At 42.7% G+C, this 16860-nt stretch overlaps 1 protein-coding gene across 1 annotated transcript in view; it reads left to right on the forward strand.

Moving 5' to 3' along the window:
• Positions 1–1506: 1506 nt before the first annotated feature.
• Positions 1507–16860, forward strand: part of kcng1 (potassium voltage-gated channel, subfamily G, member 1) — a 28414-nt gene continuing 13060 nt past the window's right edge. The window contains exon 1 of the mRNA XM_027288313.1: positions 1507–1540. The gene's annotated coding sequence lies outside the window, so the exon portion shown is untranslated. The remainder of the gene's footprint in view (positions 1541–16860) is intronic.

Raw genomic sequence — 16860 nt, forward strand, 5'->3', positions numbered from 1 at the left:
CGAGTCTTTAATAATCATCTCCACTGCTCCTTGTAATGCCAGCCTTTTTCTTCCACCACTCCAGGTGTCTTGATATGGTGTTAGTCTATTAAAAAGTGACAGGGTCGGCCGCAGAGCACCGGTATAATGGGCTGTTTGTGTGGAAGAAAGATGACATTGTCCATTTGCAGACACTTCTGAAAAGTCCACATCATTTGCTCAGAGACATGAGTCAGTTTCCCGGGCTTCAGGTGCGCACATGCCAAAGTCACTGAACTTATTAGGTGGAGGAAGGCAGATGGAGGAAATTTGCATCAAAACATTATACAAATAAACTCAGCGATTAAATATGTCAGCCCTGGAGATGAATGATGTTATTGTTTATGTGCTGTCTTCTTTTAAATTAAGAAAATATGAAACTTTTTCAAATAATCTCATTTTGACCCATGCTCAGAGGGGGAAAGTACAGTCTGATGATGTGAGTGATTAAAAGGGCAGCCATGGAAACGCTGTATACAATCACACTGCATGTTCATAGCCTGTATCACAGTGACAGCTAGTGTAGCAAGAGGGAAACTGAACAGTGAGCGTGGCTGAGCTCTGCTGACGGCCTGCAGAGGGAGACACCGACATGTGAAGAAGCAGCAACCACCAGACAATAACCAAGAAGTGCTCCCTCTGTGGAGTGATGGGAATACTTCAGCGCTGTGTATTTTTACCACTGAGCTGGCAAATCCAGTCACTTCAGAATTGCAAATGAAATCTAATGAAGCTCACAGAAGCTTCTCTTGTCAGAGCAGCTGCACGCTTCATTTGTCTGTTCTGAAGACATTTTCGGCATATTTCTGTGAGTGCTAATGAACGTCTGAATGTTTCAAATTGAAATAAAAAAAAGCCTGATTTTTTTTTTATTGCTTTAGCAGATGCAGTTGCTTTTGGATCAGGAGGAAGCATGAAAATTGTATAGAGCTTTGACAAAGATTGTGGAGCTTCAGCTGGTGCACAGTGAAAAATAAAAAGCACTTGTCTGAGGATGATATCATGACTTTAACCTCAGAGCATCAGGCCACATCGAGGACAGGGATGTGTTGGTGTCTCGTGGGTTCACATTTTTAAAAAAGCCTCTAAGGCAAAGCTCTTGTGATGGGGAGCACACAGGAAACGCAGCGCAGATGGTTTTTAATCACGTCCGTGAGAGACAAACCACTTTAACTGGACACATTTCTCATTCAGCACAGCAGAGTAATGCAGCTCTGAGGTCCAGATCAATAAGTGAAGCACCGAGCACTGAAGCACATTCTGTCACACTCGCTGACGGCGAGAAAAGAAGAGGTAACAGTTTGTGCACCATAAGACTATGCAAGACTGTTTTCTTTACATAAATAACAAATAATGTGAAAATGTTGAGTTTCTTGTTTCCTGTTTTATTTTGTAATTCTCCCCTCTCTGTGTCTTATGTCACTTCCTGCCTTTGCAATTTTGATTGCCTGATTAGTTTCACCTGTGTCTTGTTGTCAACAGGTGTATTTAGTCTCTGCGTTCTTTGGTTTTCAGTTGTCGGGTAAGTTTCCCAGTTCTTTGTGCTTCTTCGTGTGTTTCTCCTCCCAGATTTTTGTCTTAGATTGTTGGATTTAGTTTGTTTTTACCTGAACTCATCAGCCGCCTTTTGTTATTTTTGTGTTTTCCATTCATGTTAAGTTATTCAGGTTAACTTTCTGTTTACCCTCATGTCGGCACTTGGTTCCTCTCCTCGTTTTTCAGCCCGCCACATATCAAATGACGTTTGTGCTAATGTAAATCCTGATAAGTTTGTTCTGACCAAGCACGGCTCAGAAATGAAGCCAATGCGCAGGAAGTGCCAAAAACTGCAGTTCCTCAAACGTCCACTTGAGGCTGGCTCCAGAAGTGAGTCAGTCTCCATAAGTCCCCATGTTAGACAGCAGAAATAAACATGTTTACAGCCTGGTACAAAAAACAGTTTTGGTCTCTGTAGCTAATTTCCCCGTTCATGACAACTGTACTGAGGGTGAATTTATATACAACTCACCTGTTCACATTATATTAAGGCTTAAAGTTATGCAGGATTAAGAGTGTGAGCACTTTGATTGACAGATGGGTGCCGTTACAGATGGCTCATTTGTCGATTTTTAAGATTAGCTGGGCGGGAAAAGAGGCAGGACATCTTCAAGACGGCACTTTGGAAACCTGTGGGTGAAGTCACACATATGTTTTTCTTTATAGTGTCATTGATTGTAACTTATTAATTATAATATATGAAGCCAATGCCTGTTATTTACCTGGAGGTATGCCACATCATCATCCTACACACACCGGACAGAAACACTAATTAAAATACAGTCATAATACTGTGAATGAAAACTGCAGTAATACATGGTCTACTATATAAACTAACTCCCATCAGCTGCAGTTCTTACATGTATTCAGTTGTGACAAAACAAAAGCAGTCAGCCGCACAAACTGTTCGAATGGTTCGTCATTATCTATTCTAACCAGCTGCTGAAAAGCCACTCTGGCTCGGAGGTGAGCGGTGACATCAGCTTTGAAGTGGCCCCCGATGCTCATTAAGTCAGAGGAAACAACAGGCTCCGGTGGTAAATACAGCTGCCGCCCACCAACAACACCAGCAACAACACACGCAACACGCCGCTCTATACTTCGTTTCTTTACTTCCCTCCACAGAAGTCAGAGTTCCCGCTGTTACATAATGCTTCCTTCTCGCTGCAGTCCACTACTGACAGGGGAGTAATTGGGGGAGGATATTCATCTTCCTTTTTAAAGAGAAATAAATGATGAATATTAGAATTTGCAAAGCTGCTACACTGCCAGATTTTCCAGTTCGGGCACTGCAGTGTTTTATTATAGTAATAATAACACACCCAGATATCATAAAGAAACAACCCCCTGAAGTTATTCTGTGGAAGTCATTTAGTTTTTCTCTTTCCCCTTTTATAGTTTCCCGAAATATATGTCTCATATTGCTACTTCACTTTGTTCTGTAATTTCCTGTTTCCCACAATGACTTACAGCGAGCACCGCTGGGTGTGAACCTGCTGCCTTTAATCAAAGGTTGAGTGTGTGTTGGTGCGTGGGCGCAGGCGAGGTAGTCGGCTAGTTTCATGAACCTGGTGCCGTATCGTGGTCTCACCATTCACACACAACATACAGGCTCTTCTGGTTTCAACGCATTAGCATCTCTTCTTGTTCTGTGATGGAGGTGACGCATACTGGTTCTTCAGTCAGTCCAACACTTCAAATATCTCAAACTATTGTAGGGACAAAGCCTTCATGACATTTTATACAAGGTTTTCATTTATCCACTGAAATATCTCAACATCTTCTCAATGGACTGGCACACATTATGTTCAGACGATGTATAAAAATGTGTCACAGTTTTGTGTTTCTTGTCTAGCATTTCCTGTTTTGGGGTGTCTTTTGTTACTTTATTTGCAATGTCCATGGCCTGATCTAGCCTGATTATTTAGTCCTCAGTCCTGTGTTGGCTTTTCAGTTCTGTGTTGGCTCTTCGGTCCTGTGTTGGCTCTTCAGCCCCGTGTTAGTTCTTCGGTCCCGTGCTAGTTCTTCGGTCCCGTGTTGGCTCTTCGGTCCCGTGTTGGTTCTTCGGTCCCGTGTTGGCTCTTCAGTCCCGTGTTGGCCCTTCAGCCCTGTGTTGGCTCTTCAGTCCTGTGTTGGCTCTTAAGTCCTGTGTTGGCTCTTCAGTTCTGTGTTGGCCCTTCAGTCCTGTGTTGGTTCTTCGGTCCTGTGTTGGCCCTTCAGTCCTGTGTTGGCCCTTCAGTTCTGTGTTGGCCCTTCAGGCCTGTGTTGGTTTTTCGGTCCTGTGTTGGCTCTTCAGTTCTGTGTTGGCCCTTCAGGCCTGTGTTGGCTCTTCGGTCCTGTGTTGGCTCTTCAGTCCTGTGTCGGCTCTTCGGTCCTGTGTTGGTTCTTCAGTCATGTGTTGGCTCTTCGGTCCTGTGTTGGTTCTTCAGTCCTGTGTCGGCTCTTCGGTCCTGTGTCGGCTCTTCGGTCCTGTGTTGGTTCTTCAGTCCTGTGTTGGTTCTTCAGTCCTGTGTTGGTTCTTCAGTCCTGTGTTGGTTCTTCAGTCCTGTGTTGGCTTTCAGTTCTGTGTTGGTTCTTCGGTCCTGTGTCGGCTCTTCAGTCCTGTGTTGGTTCTTCAGTCCTGTGTTGGTTTTTCAGTTCTGTGTTGGTTCTTTGGTCCTGTGTCGGTTCTTCGGTCCTGTGTTGGTTCTTCGGTCCTGTGTTGGTTTTTCAGTTCTGTGTTGTCACTTTTTCTTTTTCTTGGGTTTATGAATTTTGTTTTTGTTTCTCCTGGACTTCTCAGCTGCCTTTCTTTTATTTTGTGGATCTTTGCTGAGTCATTTTAAGTTACTTTTATTGTTTACTGAACCTTCACGTCTGCATCTGGATCCACTTGTTGACCTAAACTGTGACAACAATGACTCTGGTTATCCCCTGGACTTTTCTAGTGCCACCATGAGGTTGACATGTTGTGGATCTGAGTGACAGCTATTGGACTATCATGACATTCCTATCAGCTGCTTGGATAACACAGTAAATGAGTTAGTTAAATTAGAAGTTAGTTTCAAAACTTCTGCCTGACAGTATTTCAGTCATACTTTGATATCTGGGTAGCCACTGCACTAATACTTGTTTGTTTACAACTCTATATTTTGTTGCTAGACATCACAGCAGCAGTGTCATACTGATGGTGGTTTAAAGCATCTTGTGTTATCATCTAATTGCTCTCATAGCGAGAGTGTTTTGGTTGTCCAGCATGAAGTGCTGCCTGAAAGTCAAATCACATGGAGCTTCTGTCTTCATGGCCTCAGAGGAGAATGAAAGAAACATCAGAGCTTATCTCTCTGCCTCACGTCATCGTCACACATACACAGGTATATTTAAAGAGAAAAGTTGCCGTTGATTGTCGACAGTTTGTGACTTTCTTGTTTCTGGGAACCAGACCAATCTGCCAAGCTCATTTGCTGTGGCAGACACATCCGGCCACCTTTCATTCAAACAAGTCCACCAGCTCTGAATCCGGTCGGGCCGATCGCAGCCGAAAAGTCACACGTAATCTCTGACCAAACTATCAAACTATAAATTAGGATTACTTTACTGCATTGCCGATTTTCCACCTCAAATGTTGTGGTGGGAAAACACATTTTAGTCATTAGCTGAAGTACAAGAATGTTTTTCCTGCTAGATAACGGACCAATCACAGCTCCAGCTTGCATGTCACATGATTCGTTGTAGGTCTATTCAATTGTATCTGCCCTTCTGAAAATCAAAACAGAACAGAGAGGCTGGGTCGGTCCAACATTCTGATCCAGACTGCACAAAGTTTGCATAGACATTCATGATCCCCTGAGGATGAATCTTACGTTTTGACTCCTATGGCATGGATCGCCAAATTTGGTACAACCAATCATGTTCCCCTGATGATGACTTCTTTGGTGAGTTAAGTTGGTGAGTCTTCATCTAGCACCATCATCAGGTTGAAATGAGTCCAATATTGCGGTTCATCAGCATCTGCTGCTCTTTGTGCTTAGCTTTAATTCAATTAATAATTCAAATGAATAAGCTGAACAATTTCACAGCATTCAAATCAGAATAAACGATCAGTATTTATTTTGTCGTACTTTGACGTTTCTCTCATTGTGAACCATGTTAACTTCTTCCGATTGTCCATATTGTCTTTGAGAAAAGACTGAAAGAAGTGAAAATCCATCTGCCGAGTTGAGAACAGACTCCATAGACCTCCTGTTCCTTCATCGCACTTATACATTGAGTCCAAGACCTAATTTACATCTAGCAGAGGCTGTGTCTGATAGCACGAATCTGAGTCCAAATGGTGTGAGTAACCTTGTACATGAATAAATAGCACGTTTTTAATGACAGTCAGAAGCGCTGAGCTGCAAAACTAACGCACGGCGTGTAGTCTAGAGTTCATATTTTGAATAATTTAACGACTGAATAATGATATATGGTCACAAATTTTGCATCTGAGGGCATTCTCGTCTTGTTTTTAACTTGGCAACTGTGAATTTTATCATTATGCAGAGTTACTGTGTGCTCAACAGTTCCAGAAATGGTGTTGACAATGATAATATATTAAAATCAACTAATTCCCATGCTTCCACACTGCAGATTTGTTACAATAGCGACGGAAAAAGCATAAACTCAAACACTTTGTTCGTCAATAAATGTTTGGGTGTAATTACCACCCAGACAAGCTGAAGAAGGAACATTGTTATAACAGTAATACACGGCTGGTGATAACCATTATCACAGAAACGCATCAAAGAAACAAAGGGACTCTGTTAAATGGCACACAGCAAGGCAGACAGAGGAAGGCCTGCACAGATTGTGCCGAGAGAGGAGCTGTTATTTTGCACAGCTATAATCAAAGCCACAGCGATCAACAGAACCCGCTGAGTTATAAGCTGACATCTCCTTAACGCTGACAGCAGACGGTGACTTCTCACACACTGGAAGGAGACTCAGAGACTACAGAGAGACAGAGCAGAAGGAAAGAACGAGAAAGAGCGAGTGTGAAAGGAGAATATAATTCATGTTTTGTGTGTTTCTGTGAAGCCTAATCACAAAAAAACAAAGAGGCTACACGTGTTGAAAACAAAAGGAAAGCAGGAAGCAGCTCCGCTCAATCAATGAGCTCTGACTAATTGGATATTCAGTTAATCAAAGCCAAAGCAACAGGTTATACTCGAAAGGGAATGCTTAATCCTCACCGCTGACCCCGCTATAATTAGAAGTCATCGGAGGTGTGTGTTCACTGTAACGTGTTGCTGAAATCACTTCATATTTTAAAGAAGCACGCAAAAGACCAATCCTACAAACACAAATATCCATGTCGTTGTCACACACATGGATTCCCTCTCTAAACAAGAGCAGGACACACAAAGTGTACGTGCGCCACGTGCCTTTACATACCGCGTGCATTCTCTCCGACTCATCCCTCAACTCTGTCACATAGCAACAATGTGGTATCCATAGAAACCGAATTAAACTTCGTATGTTATATTTGGTGATGAGAACGCTCAAAATAGAAATGGGTAATTTTGCAAAGCTAATTCCTCGTGTTTGCCTGTGCTGCCTCGTGCACTCGCTGATGAGAATGATATTAAACAGAATGTTCAGCTGGCCGAGGTTTATTCTGGACGCTGTCGCCTTTGTGACAAATGGCAAGGCAGAAGTTAAGAACAGGAAAGTTAATTCTTGACCTTGAAAACAGCTGTTGATGAAATAATATCACCACAAGGTCAACAGCTGGTTCAACAGCTGCCCTGGAGCTCCCAGATGTTCGTCAGTTGTCGTGGAACAATAAAAGTGTTCAGCTGAGAACTTCCTCCATCAGCTTGTGAAGTTCATGGACGTATGAACTAAATCTGCTATATTTTCTTCAGCCGATATCTTAGTCACAACACGATTGAGTTAGCAAGTCAGTAGTCGTCTGGGAGGGGGTTAGGGTCGGACCACTTCCTGGAGCAGTAAACTTTGTGTCAGTAATGATGTAATATTGTTTAATTAAATGGTTTCTTAGGCCACTTGGGGGCAGCAGAAACAATTTGTGGAAACAACAAAAAAAAAGCTGCAGATTTGGACGATAATTCTGTGTCGGTTTATCGGAACGAGCGACTCCTATTGTCACATTGATACATTTTTATCCTAAAAACATTGATAAAAGCTGCTTCATGTTGGTGTTAGTGTGTCTGTTCCTTGGTTTTATTGTCATACCACGTGTCGCTCATTCAGCCCTGTGTTGTCGGATCTTTTCTGGACCTCACCTGTTCCTTTGGCTGCCTGCACCTCCCTGTGCCATTAAATGACTTTCAGACTGCACAAGCTCTGCACTTGGGCCTTTTTCTCTCCTTGCCTCGCACAAACATGACACAGGAACAGTTCTGTGAGTAACTGTGAACTGATTTTTTTTTTCCCTACACACAGCATGAGCCTGCGAACAGCAGGGCGCGGGGAAAGAAGTCGGTTACCTGACTGAGAAGTTGGAGGTGTGCCGCCTGTCGCCTGCAGCTCTTCATCTACTAACAGCTCACAGCGGCTGCTAATACTGAAAAAATAGGAGGAAATGACCACTGTCTTGTTTTGTTAGATGCATTTTTGCAGTCGCTGACAATCACATTGAGAAAATGCATTTCCTGTGAGCACTTTAATAATCAAATCCTGTTTCCTGTAAATCTCCAGAGCCTGAATTAATGAAGTTCCTTTAACCCCATGGTCTTCTACTCTGATCTTCAGGAATCAGTACACAGCGTTTTATTAAATCTTCTTCGATAATTATATCCACCTTCCATCCTGTGTGTAAAATGCTCTGTGATTAGATGGTTGGAGTGAAGGTCGGCAGGGCTCTGGCTCCTGGTAACCACGGCTCACAAATACGGCCGGCTCTCCACAGATCATGCAAATGAAGAGTAATATTTGCATGATTACATGAAAATAAAGTCTGATAATTCAAAATCAACCCATGTCACTCATGAGCTCAGCTCGCTGCTCACCGCTGATAGAGGCCGAGAATGTCAAGTGCACTCTGTGCCGCGGTTTCCTGGATGTGTCTCTAAGCAGCTGGATCTATGAAGGAACTCTCTCTCTACCATTCTGGTCACTGACCTCCGGCGACAGACTTGACCTATCATGTCATTTCCGAGAGGATTTGCAGTACGTGTTTCTCATTTTCACAACTCCCCCAGCCATCGGATGACAGCATTTCCACAGGGGATGAATCCTGCCGCTCCCCACGAAGCCAAAGGTCAGCGGCTGCTCATCGTCAGGATGACGAGAGCATTAAAAGCTGGCTGCACAGTTGGAATCCTCACATTCTTGCATAAAGCAGTTTCTTCTGAAGAAAGCTTTTTTTTTTACCCAAAGGAATAGTGACTGAAAACAGCCCAGAGGCAGCTCTGGCAATGTGAGGCTCCCTAACTTACATTATTAATATTTAATTGTTTACATATAGAATACATTTACATTGCATATATTATCATTATAATGTAGGACTCAGAAGTTATTGCTGTTGTTGTGACGCTTAATGCACCAAACCTACAGCATAGTTTAGTTTATAGAGAACATTAAATTACTGTTGGAGTCATTCAGGCTGACAGCAGGAGGCACAGCGAAAGAAAAACAAGTAAAACCAGCAACAATGGAAAGTCATTGGTTAGCTTACACAAAGAAAATGAGTGAATGTATCCGTGGTGTCAGAGAGCGCAGTTATACTGCGATCGCCCCGAGCAGTCGCTGCATGTTATGCTGATGCAGGATAATGATGTTCCACTTCACCACCAGTGTTTTTCCTTTGCCATGTTTTTCTTTTACTGAACTCTGTTAGAAAAAAACAACTGAACTAAACTTTGACTCTTTTGCAACATTGACCAATGGCAAGCTGCCTTGACCATGCTGGACACCGTATCTGAAAACATTGGGAAACTCGTTGTGGTGGCGCCATCTTTGTAGTCCTCCCTCTGCCGCCTCTCGGCTGAACCCAGAACGAGTGAAGACGTCGAATGAAGCCAGGCTGTAAACATGTTTGTTTCTGCTGTGAAGTTGTGACATTTTAAACATGGGGGCTTACGGAGACGGACTCACTTCTGGAGCCAGCCTCAAGTGGACGTTGCAGTTTTTGGCACTTCCACATTGGCTTCACTAACTGCTGGATAGTTTTGTGAGGAAGAAAATAAAATGGGAAGTGAGAGGCAGCATCCCACACTGTATAACAGCTGAACATGATATGATGATAGTACTGTATATATGTATGTACAGTTTATCCTGTGACAGTGAGGGGGAAAATCTTCTCTTCAGTTCATTTGAGTCTTAAGGTTTGAGGTTTTTACATGGTCAGTGTGCATAAATATGAAGAGTGAAGAGTTTGTCGTGGCCTTATAAACCATCAGCTTACTCTGTTAATACTTTATCATCGTTACACGTAAGAGGAGCATGTCAAATGGACATTCTGTTGAAGTGAGCACACTAACGTTCCTCTCTCATGTCAGACGTTTCAACATGTCAAGGCAGAACTGTAATTAATAACAGTAATTAATCCCTTTAATTGTGCGTGCATGCTCGTACACTTCATTAATGTTGTTTAGTTTCCAGTTTTTCATCATGAAGCGGTGATAACGGTGACAGTTCACACCCGAGGAACAGTCGATTTCATTTACAGACTGACTTACCAATCAAACTTCCTCATCGTTAACTGATAAGATTGATATCAAAGCAGGAAAAGCACAAATGGCTGAACAAATTATAGGAACTCATGGGGATGGATTCCACTATGATTGTATCTGTAAGAATATTTGACCACTGAATTAATTAGCGATAGTAACGATGGCTGTTTTTCACTGAGATGAGCCACTTGCAGGGTTTGTCACTCACCACAGAGGAACATTGTTAATGCTCCACCTGTGCTTTTCCTGTAAGTGTGGAAAATGGCCCATTGTCCCAGAGCGTTGATGTTTTTGCATTTAAAGCGGCCCGAGCCGAGGATGGATTACAATATGTAACAGTTTGTCGCCAGCTGTCCCAAATCCAAAAAACTTGCAGATCACCGTCATTATCCCTGACAGAGCCCAACAACATTTCCTCACAATGCAGCTCAAATGAAAAAAATGAACAATTGGCATGAACAGCAGATGCATATCTGAAATCTCAGCCCGTATATCAGCCCCGTGTGCTTTAACAGCAATTATTTAAGTGCTAAGATGAGCCTGCTGAGGGAATTATGGGTGGAGTCATTCAGGTCAAACTGAACATACAGTCTCTGGAGAGGAAGCAAAGGCGATGGGAGACGTATTATCCATGGCAACAGCACAACTAATAACACAGAGATGAATACAGAAATCATTATTCCGCGGCAGACAGAAACCGAATGCTAGGCTAAGACCTCGTGCTATTTTTGGCGCCATGTGAACTCCTGACATATGAATGTGTGATACTGAAGAGGCAGATCTGTGGGTATGGTATTACCATGCCAACTGTGTTTTCTACTTTGTTTTATTTGGAGCGGGGATATAATTGCATGCTGTCATCAACAGAAGCTCGCCAAGATGGTGCGTTTTCTACCAAAAAGGTTTTTTTTTTCAAGAATTCTGGACAATATGTTTAAATTGTGTATTATTCTTCTGGTAGTGTGGAGCACGAACCACACTGAATGGGATTATACTTTAATTACAGTCTCAGTTCATTAAACTCTGAAGCACTAATTATTTCCTAACGTGTTCTTTTGTTCTGTTTGTTCCTGCTGAATGTTACGCGCCTTTGCCAAGTCTCTGCAGTCTGTTAATTCAGTTTTCTGCCACAATATATGAATATGCTCGCCGCCGATGAGTCAGTTTTGAAAGAGTAACGGTTTGAAAAGGCAGCAACAACAAGTCCTCCATGATCTGTCAGCAGGTCGTCTGTCCTTACAAAATAAAGTTTTCTGAGCGGACACAGCTCTGCTATAAAAACAAGGTGATTAAAGTTAATGAAAGATAGTTTCATTAAGGTCAGGTGACGTTCACTACTTGGGGATGTTTGGTTACAAATGTGGTCACGGTTAAGAGATAAATAAAAACAGTTCACTGTTCATCCGATCACTTCAACCTTTAGTGTTTTTATTGCTGGGACAGCCTGAAGACGTAAGCTTTAGTTTTAAACACAAGTATTAATTTTCTCATGAACAAATAAAAAATAGCACAGGCGGAGGAACCAGGGAGCGACAATTGTAATTCCTCAAACGTCCACTTGAGGCTGGCTCCAGAAGTGAGTCAGTCTCCATGAGTCCCCATGTTAGAGAGCAGAAATAAACATGTTGACAGCCTGGTACAAAAAACAGTTTTGGTCTCTGTAGCTAATTTCCCCGTCCCAGGTCCTCCACCCATGATCCACGTCTCTGGCGGTGGCCAGAGCCACCTGTGGATGACGTCACGGACACTACGTCCATGTTTTATAGTGTCTGTGGGTGGAACTGACAGCCTCATGTTGGTAGTCATGTAACATGTTATGGAAAGAAAAGGCCAAAGTTCAAACAAAATATTAAAAATAAAAAGAACAATAGGCACAGAGTGGGATTAAAGATGTGAACCTCACTACCAGTGAAGAACTCTAAGGGAAACGAAATCTTCTTTGTTTTTGACAACTTCCTCTGTGCAGAAGCACAACACTCAGGCAACCTGTAATTTGCTCTCCTTACCGCAGCAGCTGGAGAGCTTTAATCTGTCATACAGACATCATCTCAGACTCCAACAAACGTGGATGTTTTAAGCTTAGACTGGGGGTAGGTTAAAGCTGCCTTTCATATACTGTATATATAAAAGACCAAGACCTGTGCTGTAATGCACTCCTGTCAGGTGCAGTATGATAGCTTTTATCTCAGAACGAGGCTTTTAATTAGTGGACAATAATTGACATGGTGCTGTAAGGTGACAATGACAATTTAAATGAAGTTTCATAGCAGAAGCAGTGTTTGCTTGTTGCTTGATTTCCTTATTGTAACTGAAAAAGTCTTTTTGGAATCTCCATCAAAGAATCTCGTAAAAGGAAAGAAGCTGGTACACTTCCTCTCTTCACCCTCAGAGGTCTGTTCACCCGGCTGACAAAACATTACGGCGCCGGTGAGAGGAGACGAAGGTGTGCTTAGTCATGCTGCGAAACTAGAAGGCAGGGGCACTGCGTCGAACTGTGGGAGTTTTCTGTGCGATCAGGGTATTCCTCTAAAAAAACAAAATCTATCCAGAGATCCGGCTCGGTGTGTTGTTGTGCATGTAGAACTAATAATGAACAAGAACAGTCCCCCCGTCTCCTCGTTCACACCACCCAGTGCAAACATGTTATGTTCTGGTGATAGGTGGTCTGAATACATGTTCAGAAATACCTGTGAGGTGTCGGTGTGGTGTAAAATTACATTTAACAGAATTTGAAATTGTGACTTGAACGGGCTTGTTGATAATGATCGTTACATCCATAATCCATCAGACATGCGTCACAAGTGAAGACGTGTTAATACTGAATTGTTTCACAGCTTTTTGTGGAAAATATAAAATATATTACGATTCCATGATAAATTATGCCCTGCATTAAATGTATGTCAGATCAGTCTGGATTAAAGGTTTGGAAGTCCAGTGATGGTTTCAAACCTTTTCTCTTTCACTGCAGGTCTATACGTGGCTATAAACAATATTTCTATAATAACAGTGGATGAAATTACAAAGTTTGATGTGAAAGTTTGAACTTTTACTGCACTCTGGAGCATGCAGGCTGAGTCTTTACTGGTTTGAATCGAAACCACAGCCCTTTGCTGCGTGTCATCCTGTTTCTCTCTCCCTCCGCTCCTTTCTTGTCAATCTTTAACTTTCACTTTCAAATAAAGTCATAAAATCTCAGCTCTGCAAATCAACGACACACTAAAAACTTGCAACCAAAGAGCCAGGTTCTGTATGTTTCTCGTTAGCTGGTGGAGACCAAAAACAGAGTACAGAATATTGGACTTGCTTGTCCACAAGCGAATGCTAATATTGCTCCATACCTGATGGATTATAAATATGCATCTGTTTGATAACAGGTTTGCAGTTTAAAGCTCAAGCTCAAGCTTTTAAAGGCGAGTTAAGACCTCAGAGATTTCTTTACTTCGTTTTTTAATTTCTCTAGCAACTCACGTGACGCTGAAACGATGAAAAGATCAAACATTTCCTTTCCAATTAATAAAAAGTGGTGCTTCTACCAGAAAGGTATCATTTCAATGACTCCTTGAGAAATGAGACGAAGCCTGCGGTGACTCTCCTTCACTCTACAGTGTAATTAATCTCACTAGTTTCCACTCTAATCTTTTCATTAAATAAGCAATAAAACTGGAGGCAGTCGTTGGTCTGTCAAAGCTGTTTGATACATGTTAATTATGCACTGTGAAATTAGTGGATACTATATAAAAGGAGGTATTTTCACATATGTAAATGACAGCTGTGGTCTTTATTGATGTGTGTCTGAAGAGACGTGAGTAGGAAGAGTTATTTTTTCCTGTGCTTATAACACGCTGCTTTACTACTGACCGAGCTCATTTAAAACCCCGCACTTGAATCAGACGATATTTCTACCATCAACCTCTTCAGCCGGCATGATCTGGCTGCTTTTAAGCCTTTTGTCGAGCTGCCACAGTCTCTGTAACGCTCCTCAATAAGCCATTACATCAAGAGGAGAGTGTTCGAAATGAGCTCGCATTTATAGAAACTATGCAAACTGGTTCACACAACAGATGGACCACGATACCTGCCAAAAAAACGGGTTCGAAATAGAACCCCGAGCTACTTCTGGGAGATGGAATTTTTAGAGTATCTAGGTGGACGACTTAACATTTCACGATATCAAGGGTGAAAATGTGTCATCACGCGAATAATCAAGGATGATTTAATATCAGGAGCTGAAGAAACAGAGATAACAGGAGAGCGAACGCTGGATTCACATTCAACAGGTGGTCAGAAACACAACTCCAAAATAAATGGTAATATTGCTGCCGTATCTGCTGGATGTGTTAAAATGAAAGGAAAGGTGTACAAAACTGTGAGACCAGCGATGTTGTTTGGTCTAGGCCAGTGGTTCTTAACCTCGTTGGAGGTACCGAACCCCACCAGTTTTATATGCTCATTCACCGAACCCTTCTTTAGTAAAAAATAAAATATGATTTTTTTACTGGTGCACAAAATGAACCGTGCATTAACATCACCTTGTTCAAATAACAAAACCAACACAGTGCATGAACTCACAACAACTTACCTCAGTGTGACTTCTGCTGTTGCCTTTGAGAGACCAGTTCAGATATGCGTGGCTTCACCTTGGCAAGTGCCAGTCTCATGTCATTTTCACAGCAAAGTCTGTTCCTTTTCTTAGTTTTTATGTTCAGCATCCTCGAAAACGATTGCTCACAAAGATATGTTGCAACAAATGGTGTAAAAAATTCCAGGGCGGACGCTCCACCGAACCCCTGAGACCGACTCACCGAACCCCTAGGGTTCGATCGAACCCAGGTTAAGAACCACTGGTCTAGAGACACTGAGGAAAAGACAGGAGGCAGAGCTGGAGGTAGCAGAGATGAAGATGCTGAGGTTCTCTTTGGGAGTGACCAGGATGGATAGGATCAGGAATTAGTCCATCAGAAGGACAGCACATGTTTTTGGAGATAAAGTCAGAGAGGCCAGACTGAGATGGTTCGGACATGTCCAAAGGAGAGAGAGTGAATATATTGGTAGAAGGATGCTGAGACAGGAGGAGGCCTAGAGGAAGACCAAAGAGGAGGTTCATGGATGCAGTGAAAGAGGACATGAAGGTTGGTGGTGTTAGAGAAGAGGACGCAGAAGACAGGGTTAGATGGAGGCTTTAGATTCGCTGTGGCGACCCCTGAAGGGAAAAGCCGAAAGGAGAAGAAGAAGATCTGCAAAATCATTATGGCACACAGGGGGGACGAAATCAAGGCTAAAGTTATTCTCCGTGACATTTAATATCAGAGAGATTTCATTTGTACCTTGAATCCAACAGTGTCTTAAAAAGTCAAACAAAGACACATACACTACCTGTAACCTTTAAAGACACACGTATTCAGTGTTCCTCACACGTGAACACCACGCACAGTGTGTTGTTTGAGCAAACCCCGTGGCCCGACAGCTGTCAGAAATAGGCTGAGGTCACAGACACCTCCCACACATTTCCACACTGTCATACATTGTGTTCTTCCGCTCCGTTACAGCAGGTCTCGCTATACTGTCTACTCATTCCTCCCCCTGTTTGATTCCAGCACATACCGAGGGTTATCTTTATCATCCTGCTCGCGCTCAAAGAAGTTACAATATTGACACTCGCGATGCCAACTCGACTCGAGTTGTGTTTTGAAAAGGCAAAGCTGGGATTACGACAGTCAAACAGACTCAGCTGGGCCTCTTTGGCACCTTGAACCTCGTCAGTTTCCCATTTACTAGACATCTTCATCCTTCTATCAGCAGACATAGTGTGTCATGTGAAGTAACTGTACAGCACCACCTTCGGGAAGTAACTAAGTGCATTTACTTGAGTACTATTTTGAGGTAGTTGCTGTATTTCCACTTTGTGCTACTTTTTACTCCTACTTTATGACATCTACTTGACAATTTTAGTTACTTTATTAAAGATTGAGGTTTTACATTTAAAAAAAATTGTTATAGTAATAATTAGTTAATTTTTAATTATTTAATCATTACATAACACAGGGTGGCTGGGCTCCCCCTTAGGGATAGGGTGAGAAGCTCAGCCATCCGCGAGAAGAACCAGTTAAGGTGGCTCGGGCATCTCGTGAGGATGCCTCCTGGACGTCTCCCTGGTGAGATGTTCTGGACACGTCCCTCCGGGAGGCGGCCCCGGGAAAGACCCAGGACACGCTGGAGGGACTATGTCTCTCAGCTGGCATGGGAACGATTTGGGGTCCCCATGGGAGAGCCAGAAGAAGTGGCCGGGGAGAGGGAAGTCTGGGCTTCCCTGCTGAAGCTGCTGCCCCCGCGACCCGAATCCGGATAAAGCGGGTGAAGACGGACAGACGGATTACATAACACTGCAGATTAATCACGGTTTCTTTGTAAACATGATGGAAGCAGATGACAAAACGCAGCTTAAAAAGGCAAATTTACTTTAAAAGGTGATGAATTTCAGGAATGTGTGTACCTAAAGCCTGAAATATCATCGTAACACAAAGTACACTGAGTGCACTCAGAGCTCAGACCTAGCACAGCACAGCCCATGATGCTGATTGATCAAAAAAACAATCTATTTATGTATAACAGGTCTATAATCATGTATCGGTCACAGGGGTCATTTTCCTTT

The sequence above is a fragment of the Larimichthys crocea genome, chromosome XV, assembly GCF_000972845.2.
Source record: "Larimichthys crocea isolate SSNF chromosome XV, L_crocea_2.0, whole genome shotgun sequence".
Classification (NCBI taxonomy): Eukaryota; Metazoa; Chordata; class Actinopteri; family Sciaenidae; genus Larimichthys; species Larimichthys crocea.